This window comes from Antedon bifida, chromosome 5, assembly GCF_963402885.1.
Source record: "Antedon bifida chromosome 5, ecAntBifi1.1, whole genome shotgun sequence".
NCBI classification, from domain to species: Eukaryota; Metazoa; Echinodermata; class Crinoidea; order Comatulida; family Antedonidae; genus Antedon; species Antedon bifida.
In genome coordinates this window covers 12,024,664-12,036,206 of record NC_136230.1, presented here as the reverse complement: position 1 = coordinate 12,036,206, position 11,543 = coordinate 12,024,664, and the positions used below count along the sequence as shown (strand labels likewise).

Genomic DNA, 11,543 nt, shown 5'->3' with positions numbered 1-11,543 from the left:
TACTTACTTAATACTATATTTAATTTAATCTTTATTAATTTGCATTATAATGTATATTTTGCTAATTACCTACTGACCTCTTGACACAGCGGCGGTCCTAAAATAAACAAAATCCGATCCAATTGATTGATTATTTAAAATATTCAAACAGTTTACAATTTAACAATTTGGATTATATGTTCAAATTTGTTCAAATGTGTAACAAAATAAAGTCTTTAACGGCAAACAACCGCAATGTAAATATATATATATATGTTATGCGTCAGAAATATATTTTCTAGTCATTTTAGAAGAAAATGTTCTATTAAGACAAATATAAAAATGCACATTATGAACACTTTGAGACCAAAATGAAAATCATAAGACGAGATACGATCAAGGTCAAGGTTAAAAGGTCAAAAGGTGGTACTTCTGGTAATTATTTTATGAAACTTTGTCATTAAGATAAATATAAATATGTGTATTACGAACAATTTGAGACCATAATTGAGTTTCTAGAGTAAGCGGTTGTCGAGATATATTCTTTTGAGAAAGCGCCCCCACACGGTGAAAAACGCATCTAAAAGTTGGACACCAAGTTGAAATTTGTTTCTTATGATGCTATTGACCACCACATGAAAGTGAAAAATCAAACTTGGCCAAATCGCGTAAAGTAAATTACAAATGCTGCCTGACTATTATGTATTATGTAGAAATGAAAATAGTTATGGTGCTCTGATTTCATTAGACTTCTGTAAAGCTTTTGATTCAATTAATAGAAATGTTACGATTAAGACCCTTGAAGCCTTCAACTTAGGTAAAGATTTTATTAATTGAATATTAATTATGTAATGAACAACGGCTGGAGCTCAGAAGCTTTTGAAATGAAAAATGGTATTAGACAGGGATGCCCCCTGTCAGCCCTTCTTTTCATTTTGACTGTAGAAATCCTAGCAATATCACTTAGAGATACATTAGAAATTCGTAGATATAACGTTCTAATATTTATATAACATATATAATGTATATTATAAGTTTCATGTACAGTATAATGTACTTTAACAAATATATTATTTGCATCTTACGTTATACATGATTAGTAGTACCAATTGTTGTAAAGTGTTTACATCATTACAGGAGTAACCAAATATATAATACATTTCGTTTACAAATCAATTCTATATTGAGTATCTTTTTACCTTTACGTTCTTATGATCACCAAATGCTGTCAAGTGTCCATGATGATCCACATCATTTCCATTTGAAACAGGGTTCTATCAATTTGAAACAGGGTGCTATCAATTTGAAACAGGGTGCTATCAATTTGAAACAGAGGGTTATCCATTTGAAACAGGGTGCTATCAATTTGAAACAGGGTGCTATCCATTTGAAACAGGGTGCTATCCATTTAAAACAGGGTGCTATCCAATTAAAACAGACGGTGATATCCATTTGAAACAGAGTGCTATCCATTTGAAACAGGGTGTTATCCAATTGAAACAGAGTGATCCATTTGAGACAGAGTGCTATCCATTTGAAACAGAGTGCTATTCATTTGAAACAGGGTGCTATCCATTTGAAACAGGGTGCTATCCATTTGAAACAGGGAGCTATCCATTTGAAACAGGGTGCTATACATTTGAAACAGAGTGCTATCCATTTGAAACAGGGTGCTATCCATTTGAAACAGGGTGCTATACATTTGAAACAGAGTGCTATCCATTTGAAACATGGTGCTATCCATTTGAAACAGACGGTGATATCCATTTGAAACAGAGTGCTATCCATTTGAAACAGGGTGTTATCCAATTGAAACAGAGTGATCCATTTGAGACAGAGTGCTATCCATTTGAAACAGAGTGCTATTCATTTGAAACAGGGTGTTATCCAATTGAAACAGAGTGATCCATTTGAGACAGAGTGCTATCCATTTGAAACAGAGTGCTATTCATTTGAAACAGGGTGCTATCCATTTGAAACAGGGTGCTATCCATTTGAAACAGGGAGCTATCCATTTGAAACAGGGTGCTATACATTTGAAACAGAGTGCTATCCATTTGAAACAGGGTGCTATCCATTTGAAACAGGGTGCTATACATTTGAAACAGAGTGCTATCCATTTGAAACATGGTGCTATCCATTTGAAACAGAGTGATATCCATTTGAAACAGGGTGCTATCCATTTGAAACAGGGTGCTATCCATTTTCAACAAAGTGATATCCATTTGAAACAGAGTGTTATCCATTTGAAACAGGGTGCTATCAATTTGAAACAGGGTGCTATCCATTTGAAACAGAGTGCTATCTATTTGAAACAGGGTGCTATCCATTTGAAACAGGGTGTTATCCAATTGAAACAGAGTGATCCATTTGAAACACAGAGTGCTATCCATTTGAAACAGGGTGCTATCCATTTGAAACAGAGTGCTATCTATTTGAAACAGGGTGCTATCCATTTGAAACAGGGTGCTATCCATTTGAAACAGGGAGCTATCCATTTGAAACAGGGTGCTATTCATTTAAAACAGGGTGCAATCCATTTGAAACAGGGTGCTATCCATTTGAAACAGGGTGCTATCCATTTGAAACAGAGTGCTATCCATTCGAAACAGGGTGCTATCCATTTGAAACAGGGAGCTATCCATTTGAAACAGAGTGCTATCAATTTGAAACAGGGTGCTATCCATTTAGAACAACAGGGTGCTATCCATTTAGAACAACAGGGTGCTATCCATTTGGAACAGGGTGCTATCCATTTAAAATAGAATAGGGTGCTATAATTGAAATAGGGTGCTATCCATTTGAAGAAAAACAACTGCAGTGTGTTCAAAAACCATTATCTATATTTTTAGTTTCGGCTTAAAATTTATTTAAAAAACATAGTAATTAAACATCCTAATTTAGAATTTAAAATAAAAACTTGGCTACATTTTAAATTTGCATCCCTAGACAACAATGGTCACCGTTTATTTTTTGTTGGCCATTTTTGGAATAAATAAATACTGTAGATAATAACTTGCAAACTCTTAATTGAAACCACATGATAATGAATCTATTATATTTAAATTCAGTTTTAAATTATCATATATTTTCATTACCTTTGTTACAATTTCCTTTTTAGGCAATATTTTGACTGCTTCCCGATGGATGTTGGCAATTGAGAGTCACATTGTGAATGAGGATATTAAAACTTGCTTGTCAGGCCTGCAGTTGCTATTTACATCGTACTATTGTTTCGGTATACAATTAAATAAATACCATGTGGATGCTATTACCACAGTGGATTTTAAGTTTTTATACCGAGTACATTGACCCAACACTCAGCTGTCTCAACCAATGTAAAATAAATAGAAACATTCAAGCGCCCTCAATATTGTCACACTGTGATACGTGCCTTAGTGTGAAGCCGCGCGAGTGGTTGAATCTCGTTCAACTTTCGCGACGTTTATAACTTATTTAGTACACTTTAAATTAATTTCGTCATAAATATTATACAGCCATTTTTATACTATTTGTTAGAATATAACTTATACGTTTGTTAATTACCGATTGTTTTGAAATAGTAAAGTACTTAAGCATAACTCTCAGACTTTACGAAATTATTTACACCCCGAAGTTTTGAAAATTAACATCGATCGGCCTAGCAAATGTAAACAATGGTACTTTGAAAAAATGGTTGTCAAATTGTACAGTTTTTGTTTTCATTGGTGATTTTTGGAAAATCTAGGTAAATGTTTGATTATATATGCTTACATGAGACATTGAATTGTTAGGAGGTGATGGTGAATGGTGGTGCCAGGATTTGCCCGACGGCGGGGCCGAATTCTCCGACGGAGAGACCGTACTACGCGCGAAACAGGGGTGGGTTTTGAAATCCTTCCTAAATACTGTACGGATTTTTTTCGACGAACTAATAATAAACTTTGATCGAAAAACACTTCAAACGAAATGAACATTTGGTAATGCGGCACTCCGAAAATGCCTCGATAGTACAGTGTTTAGTGTACAACTGTGCTTTGGTGGTCTGTTAACCTCAGATATATACCCTACAGCTACGTTAAGCTAGCTGCTACCCACATCCGTTACAAAGGCTGCTGTATGGCGTATGTTTACATTACAATTTGTTTTATGTACCCAAAAATCCGGGCGATTTCCGCTAAACGGCACGAAATCACCGAAAAACAGCTATTTTTTGAAAGTTTTTTCAATGTAACTTTGTTATTAATTGACCGATTTTTATGGCTGTTTCGACATTGTAATGCCTAATTAAGTACCTACAATGTCATGTTTTTTTTAATTTAAAAAAACCTAAAACGTCGTCGGCATTGATTTTTAAAGTTAGACGATTTGAAAATTGCCCTGTGTTAAAGAATAGGCTTGTTTTGCAAATTTGTTGAGATCTTTACAAAAACGTTCATAACGTTTGACCTAGTTATCCAATGATATTGGCTGTTCCACCATGCAAAAGCTAATCAATCAAGCTTTCTAATGACCTAAATTAAAATTTGATTGGTTCAGATACTTCGTCGGCACAGCCCCTTTTTTGAAGCAGTGTTTTAGTTTGTCAGTGACCGGCTAGTGTTAAATGATAGGCGAACATTTTCGAAGTCGACAAAGCTTTCCTTAACAGTCAGAACGTAACGTTAAAACTAAAATTACAGTTGCTGAAAAACTACTTATCCAAAACGCTTAATTTTTTCACGAAAGTTAAGAGTTATTATCCCTTATTTGTAATATGTAAATATATTTAAGATTAGGGTACAGGATTTTTTACATAAATAGTTTTAAAACACTTGGTTTATTTGAAAACCACCAGCGTGGTTTTGCCGTATTGGCGGACTCGTCCATTTTACTAATAGGACAAGGATTGTAGCACATATAAAACGTTGAATTTGACCTATGTGGTTTCCATTTCTGTTTTCTAATGTAAAATTAATATTATATTATTAGTATCTCTATGTAATATATTATATATTCATATTGTACTAGTTAGCATACATACTGTTATACTGCACTTTGTTTTGATGATTTTTCAACACAGGGAGTTGGTATACCCTTAGTTCTACTAAAATTATTATTACTTTTATTTGTTTGTGCAATATTTGAAGATTGCTATAAAAATAGAAATAATTTAAATATAATATATTTAACAGATTAAGTGTACGCACTATGCCTATGGAACAGATTACCTATTGGGCGTAGTTCAGTATGACACATCTGATGTTCTATTATTACCTTCTGTATCAGCCTCCGCCCTTTTGGGATTTTTTTCTATACAATACTTATTGTTAATGTACCATAGTTATTTTAAGGGGAATAGTCTCCTAATAAATAGTTCTTAACACTCTAACATTGTTCTTTTGTACCTATTGTATTGCTTTGTTTTCTTGTATTAAAAACTTGTGTTAACTGTCTGAAAGTTACCTCCTAGCAAAGTGGGACGACCCAACATGCTTCATTACCCACCACTGTATTAGGGAGCAGATTGAGATCAACTGATAAGAACCCAACGCACTAAAATTAAATAGGCCAAAAAAACAAAACAAATTGTAATGAAGAGGCGGTTCTAAGAGAGCAGTGTGTTACCCTGTCTACATTTCGTAAACTTTTGAAGGAACTTCTGCCTTACATCATCGTAGCATAACCTGCAACAGATCTGTGCTGGATTTGCCAAAAAAACAAGTTTGATAACAAAGCAGGTATGTTTATTTTTTGAATTACTATTTTTTTTTTAGATTTTTGTTTGTTTAGTTTTTTGTTATCACAATAGCCATTAAACCATCATTATGCATGTCCAAATTGTGAAATATTCATTTGAAATGTAATGTATTCATTCATTATTATTTACAAAAAAAAAGTCTAATACAAAAATAATGTTGGGGGACCCCTGTATCCAGCACAATTACATACTAAGTGTTTAACAATTATTTTGTTTTTGTAGGTTAATGTTCCAGAAGCACAAAAAACAGAAGCTCTGAGGATCCAGGAGACTCACTTGGAACAGGCAAGGATAGAAAGGGAGTTTTATAACCAGTGTTGTCGACAATCAAAACTTATAGCAAAGGAGATGGACATCAAACAGCTGGGTCAGAATGTTCCGAACTCAAAACCGATAACATTTCATTACAGCTTTGACTTCGCGCAACAGGTACACTATCCAGCAAATCCGCTACAACCTGGCCCAATTTATTTCAAGACGCCAAGGAAATGCCACATCTTTGGTCTGACATCTGAAGGTTTGCCATCGCAAATTAATTATTTAATAGATGAGGGTGTGAGCTGTGGTAAAGGAGCAAACGTGGTAATTAGTTATCTGCATCACTTTTTTGAACATTACGGTGTTGGTGAACAACATGCTCACCTTCATGCAGACAATTGTTCCGGCCAAAACAAAAATAACGCATTCATACAGTACTTGGCATGGAGAGTTGAGAATGGCCTACATAAGACGATTAAGTATTCGTTTTTACCAGTTGGGCATACAAAATTTGGTCCCGATTGGTGCTTCGGACTTGTAAAGAGAACCTACAGAAGAACATTTGTCTCTTCTTTACAAGACATTGTTGACGTCGTTGACAAATCAACAACTACTTCGATCAACCGAGCACAGCTTGTCGGAAATAAATCCGGTGATGTGTTTGTTTATGACTGGGTAAGTCATCTGTCCAGACATTACCGAAAGTTTCCTGGTATCAAGTCGTACCAACACTTTATGTTTGATGCTGAAACACCTGGTATTGTTTCGTACAAAGTATTATCTCACAGTGAAGAAAACACATACGATTTTTGCAGGTCAACACCACCATCTAGTCTCCCTCCAGTAATTAAGCCAGCAGGCCTCGACGATGCTCGAAAACAATATCTATTTCAGAGTATCCGGGAATTCTGTAGGGAAGACACAGTAGATATAGTATGCCCAAACCCAGATCTCTAAATACAACTTGTGTAGTAGTAATAGTGCAATTTAAAAAGAAAGAACATTTATTTATTATACCATTTTCTAATTTATTTATGTGTAAAGTTTAATTTAAAAGCAATTACTGCATTTGTTTTTTCTAATCAAAGTAATGATTGTTTATATCCATTATTCAGCTAACAATAGAATCTTTACTACTACCACTACATGTAAAGTACCAGTACATTTGAAAAAGTGGGTTGTTTTCATTTGTTTATAACTTGAATAAAAATAAATGAATTTTAATAATTTTTTCTGTACTTATTGGTTCTTGTGTGGTCTATGAGTGTGCCAAATTACAGCTGTATAGCTACATTTCTTAATATCGTTGCTAAGGAGTTAGTGTGAGCATGCTGTTTACTACTGGTGTACGCAACAGGAAGTCGATCATGAATCTTTAAAAGCTGTTTTCTCAAAACCTACTTGACTTATATGCAATCATTTAAATTCCAATAACTTGGCTAATACTTATCCAATTTTAACCAGATAAAAAATATTGTGAAGATTATTAAATGTAGAATCTAAAAACACACGTCAAAGGTAGGGTTTTGCCAGAGTAGGTCACATATAATCAATTCTTATTTTTTTTTTCAAAATGCTTGATACAGGGACACTATTACTGATGATAAAAGTTACACTTCAAAATATTTGAATACGAACTTTTTTTGGGCCATTTTAAAACATTCAAATTGATTAGGGGAAAACAAAAAACAACACATTTACATTGGTTGTGTAGTTTACTATATAATTAAGAAACTATTGTTTTTTTTAATAATACAAAATAAATATTAGTTCCGTGTTGACATAAGCCCACATTTAGTTAAGACCGTGAACAGTAACACATTGAGGGCGTACTTTATGCTTAGAATACCAAATAAGGTAATGTTCGTCATGTTTGTTCAATCAACAATCATAACAGTACGTACATTTCTGCGCAAGAAAATCCATTTCTATATAACATCATCGATATTATATGATCTAACAAGGAAAACTCGTCCAATATGTTTTTATAGGTTTATACTGTTCTTTTCGAGTAGGCTTTACAATTTAAAGACCGCTTAGCGGTAGAGCAATGGTCTACTTATATCAATTCGCCTCCTTTTATATTTGTGTATGCCTACATATTAATTATATGACACGAATAAATACGATTATATCGCTATCTACTTGTAGTGCGGCATGTATTGATTGATAAAAATGTCTTACTGCGCATTTGGCCACATGTACCTACATTACATCAAATAGAATAAGATTTCAAGGATTCTCTAGATTCACTATTCATTTTGCAGTAGGAGGTTAAGTCTGTACCACCTCAGTCTCGCGGTTTTAAAATACCTCATTCTATTCGATTACCCACTGATTACATTCACGGAAATGTATTCGTATGCCAAATAATATCAGAAACGTACCAATGGTTCAATCATTTAAAATTCACTCCCTCCCAAAAATATCTTACACACGTTGTAAGCTAGTCACGAGATCATGTTTCGAAATAATATTAGTAAAAAGATAAATCTTTTTGGCACATGTTGCGTTGTATATTTTTAAAAATTTAGCTAACATTTCTAGACAAAATCGAAACGTTGACTGGTGAATAAATGATCCAAGTCTGTTTATTGTGCATACCTGTTGTTCATATTTTTTTCGAATGTTATTGATGCACAATTATCTAATAAGTTCACATACGTAAAATGGACTACTGTTATATAATAATAATAATACAGTACTATACATCAACTGAACTTAACCTGATAACGCGTTTAACAAATAAGAAGACTGTTGACTCACGGTGCGATAAATACACATGTACTTTGATATTGTTAGCTATTTTGTTCAAATGCACGTACGCATTTTGTAGTTAAAATATCGTCTATCTCTACTGTGAATTGTAAACCAAAGTATGACCAAAACCTACATTTTGGTCTTCAATAATAATAATAATATACTGTATTAGTGGTATTATAAATGTAAAACATAATACTTTAGCCAAACTAAAAGACATCAGAACCATTAAATTGTCTATGTCACCTGGTAAAATCAGAATTTTTCACGTTTTGCAAATGTGCTTCACTCACAACCCATTACATTAACAAATGTGTCACCGATAGACAGTTCTTGGTACTTTTTAGAATTAAAGGAAGGAAGTGTTGTCATCAATTATTGAAATAGAGAACCTCGTAAAAACAAAACTTATAACTTATTATATAGCTATATATCTCAGGAGCATCATTATTTTGTTAAAGCAGTCACAGTCAAACCTTGCTTCCTAAGGATACCTACATTAATTGCTATAATCATATAGGCCTATATCACTTTGGATATGTTACAAATGGAATAAAAAAAACATGCAAACGACCACCTCACAGACTCCCCAGATAAAAGGTGGCAATGTGAAACTAAAGGAATGCTTAAATATGACACAATCCGTTTCACAGGTAAAGCGAAGGGTAAAGCGCCGATCGATGCCGGCTGGCGTCATTTAAATAATCCCTTAAATATATATGCTTGGACTTATTTCTACTTGAAGTCCAAATATCGCATTAAGTTAGGGGTTACTTGGGGTCCGGTACTTGAAATTTGGTTTACCTAAATAGAACATTGATATCAGTCTTTAGCTCCAATTAGCTTTATGACATGGATCAAAGCAAACAGTAAATCACGCCACTTTTTATTATCCATACAAACTGTCATCTTTTATCATATTACAAATAATGATATCAAAGTGTTTGATCTTCTGTGTACAACAACTGAAACATGTTATCGTTGGTAGATAACAAAATGGATTTTCTAGTTCGTCTTACCAATCTATATCCGTCACTCTGCTAACGGTATACAGCCCGGCAGGAAAATTGGAACGGCTGAGCTAATATCATTACACATACTGTTGGCCTAAATATGTGAATTGAAAATGTATTACATAATGTCAAAAAATAGAATAAATATTACAATTACGCATCAACTTTAGATAGAAATGGAGTTGTAGCTTGGTGGCAGGGTGCAATCCTGACCTAGTTCCAGGGTTGTAACTCTTTTAACTCCACTAACCAAGCCTCAAATGAGACTTAGTTTATAAGCACGATGAATTATAATTATATTTTAAAAAACCCATTGTTCTTTGAATTAGTGGTTGAGGAATGTAATGTCTATTACATTTATGAATTGTACTTCGACCTCGTTAACAAATTCGGTATAAGTGTTTACTTTGCTCACCTAAAATGGCAATTCACATCGGTGTAGCTCCAATCACCTTATGATAAGATCAAAGCAAACAATAAATAACAAATCACGCTTGTTGCAGCAACTTTTTAGAATGTACTTGTTATCGCTTATACAAATGATAATGTATAGTGCCTGGTGTTCTGTACAAAAACAGTCAACTGTTGATTGAGGAAACGTATATTTCAGCACAAGTCAAGTGAGTTTGAAAAGTAAGATACTTAACTATACGCGAGTGTATGATAGGGTTGTGTTTAATGTAAAATGTTTGCACATCATGTGTTTACAGTTATTATTTTAGTTTTATTAGCTACTACAAATGTTGCTATACAAGTAACAGATATTTATTTATATCCTCTGTTTCTGTCAACATATAACAGTTTCGTATATAAGAATTTACAATTATTTCATGCATTTAAATTACAAATGTAGGCCTATAATATTTAAAATTTATAAAAAGAATGGTTCATAAAAAAAAAACGTACAACAGTAAATGTGGTGTCCATACGAGTATTGCGCACAATAAATAGAAATATTGTCGTCGTAGTTGTGGCCGTTTTAAGCGTCATTCTTACAGCATCTATGCTTTAAGTTTATAAACAATTCTGAAACCATTTCTGAAGGAGAGAACATTGTTGGTCTGTTCTGTACCACAAGTATTTAATGATAATAAATATTAATACGGTAACTATGCTTATGAAAGCTTATTAGATCTAAATACAAACGTTTATTTTGATAGCATTTTGTTTAATTATGGTCAACTTTAACACTCTACACACCATGTTTGCATTCCTTTTATTAAATGATTTAACAACCAATTTTTAATATCCATCGTTAACCACTTCTTTTATGTTTTGCTAGTACACGGATAGCAACTACAAATGGATCTTAAAAAACATCTTATAGAACTATGTGCTGACAATAGTCTGGAGGTAGGTGATTTTACTATGCAACTATACTGACAAAAATCATATTAGTATTTACCATGATTATTTTGAAACATAAAAAGAGTAGTACCTTCCATCTTTGTACAGCATTAGACAAGTACAGACAAGTACAATTTAATTATTGAATTAGCTTCGATAAAACATAATGATAATTGACATGAATTTTTAATTCTTGATTAATTTTGCCCTCTCTCTTTTATTGAAACATCCATGCATTCTCTACTATATTATTCTAAAATACTTGAATCATCATTATTATTATTGTTGTCTATTATTACATATATAATACAGATGAATATGTTATAATATTATCAAATATTGTTAAAAAAGTAATATGACAACTGTAAAGTTGAGAATGAAATGTTTTCTTTCGAACGATTTATAAAATATAATATTCTGTAATGTGTTTAACAATAATATCAATGCATGTTATTAAATGACATAAA

General features: G+C 33.0%; 1 pseudogene; it reads left to right on the top strand.

Moving 5' to 3' along the window:
• Positions 1 to 350: 350 nt before the first annotated feature.
• LOC144843330 (uncharacterized) lies at positions 351 to 7,093 on the top strand (annotated as a pseudogene).
• Positions 7,094 to 11,543: the final 4,450 nt, after the last annotated feature.